The sequence below is a fragment of the Coregonus lavaretus genome (assembly GCF_964263955.1).
Source record: "Coregonus lavaretus genome assembly, chromosome: 3".
In the NCBI taxonomy this organism is placed as follows: domain Eukaryota; kingdom Metazoa; phylum Chordata; class Actinopteri; order Salmoniformes; family Salmonidae; genus Coregonus; species Coregonus lavaretus.
In genome coordinates, this window is record NC_139990.1 from 10713510 (window position 1) to 10715291 (window position 1782).

Here is a 1782-nt window from a genome sequence, read left to right on the forward strand (position 1 = left end):
CCCCGCGCGCTCCCTCTCTCCCCGCGCGCTCCCTCTCTCTCCGCGCGCTCCCTCTCTCTCCGCGCGCTCCCTCTCTCTCTCCCCGCACGCTCCCTCTCTCTCTCCCCGCGCGCTCCCTCTCTCTCCCCGCGCGCTCCCTCTCTCTCTCCCGCGCGCTCCCTCTCGCTCTCCCCGCGCGCTCCCTCTCTCCACGCGCTCCCTCTCTCTCCCCGCGCGCTCCCTCTCTCTCTCCCCGCGCTCTCCCTCTCTCTCTCCCCGCGCTCTCCCTCTCTCTCTCCCCGCGCGCTCCCTCTCTCTCTCCCCGCGCGCTCCCTCTCTCTCCCCGCGCGCTCCCTCTCTCTCTCCCCGCGCGCTCCCTCTCTCTCTCTCCGCCCTCTCTCTCCGCCCTCTCTCTCCGCCCTCTCTCTCCGCCCTCTCTCTCCGCCCTCTCTCTCCGCCCTCTCTCTCCGCCCTCTCTCTCCGCCCGCTCTCTCCGCCCCTCTCTCTCTCCTCTCTCTCTCTCCGCCCTCTCTCTCTCTCCGACCTCCCACTCTCCCCTCTCCTCTCTCTCCCCTCTCTCCGCCCTCTCTGCTCTCTCTCTCTCCGCCCTCTCTCTCTCTCCGCCCTCCGCCCTCTCCCTCCGCCCTCTCCCTCCGCCCTCTCCCTCCGCCGTCTCCCTCCGCCCTCTCCTCTCTCCCCACCCTCTCTTTCTCTCTCTCCACCCTCTCTTTCTCTCTCCCCGCCCTCTCTTTCTCTCTCCCCGCCCACTCTCTCCACCCTCTCGCTCTCTCCGCCCTCTCTCTCCGCCCTCTCTCCGCCCTCCGCCCTCTCCCTCCGCCCTCCACCCTCTCCCTCCGCCCTCTCCCTCTCTCCCCACCCTCTCTCTCTCCCCACCCTCTCTCTCTCCCCACCCTCTCTTTCTCTCTCCCCGCCCTCTCTTTCTCTCTCCCCGCCCACTCTCCTCGCCCTCTCTTTCTCTCTCTCCGCCCCCTCTCTCTCTCTCCCCGCCGCCTCTCTCTCTCCCCGCGCGCTCCCTCTCTCTCCCCGCGCGCTCCCTCTCTCTCTCCCCACGCGCTCCCTCTCTCTCTCCCCGCGCGCTCCCTGTCTCTCTCCCCGCGCGCTCCCTGTCTCTCTCCCCGCGCGCTCCCTGTCTCTCTCCCCGCGCGCTCCCTGTCTCTCTCCCCGCGCGCTCCCTGTCTCTCTCCCCGCGCGCTCCCTCTCTCTCTCCCCACGTGCTCCCTCTCTCTCTCCCCCGCGCGCTCCCTCTCTCTCTCCCCGCGCGCTCCCTCTCTCTCTCCCCGCGCGCTCCCTCTCTCTCTCCCCGCGCGCTCCCTCTCTCTCTCCCCGCGCGCTCCCTCTCTCTCTCCCCGCGCGCTCCCTCTCTCTCTCCCCGCGCGCTCCCTCTCTCTCTCCCCGCGCGCTCCCTCTCTCTCTCCCCGCGCGCTCCCTCTCTCTCTCCCCGCGCGCTCCCTCTCTCTCTCCCCGCGCGCTCCCTCTCTCTCTCCCCGCCCGCTCTCTCTCCCCGCCCGCTCTCTCTCCCCGCCCGCTCTCTGCTCTCTCTCCCCGCCTGCTCTCTGCTCTCTCTCCCTGCCCGCTCTCTGCTCTCTCTCCCCGCCCGCTCTCTGCTCTCTCTCCCCGCCCGCTCTCTGCTCTCTCTCCCCGCCCGCTCTCTGCTCTCTCTCCCCGCCCGCTCTCTGCTCTCTCTCCCCGCCCGCTCTCTGCTCTCTCTCTCCCCGCCCACTCTCTCTCTCCCCGCCCGCTCTCTGTCTCTCCCCGCCCGCTCTCTGTCTCTCCCCGCCCGCT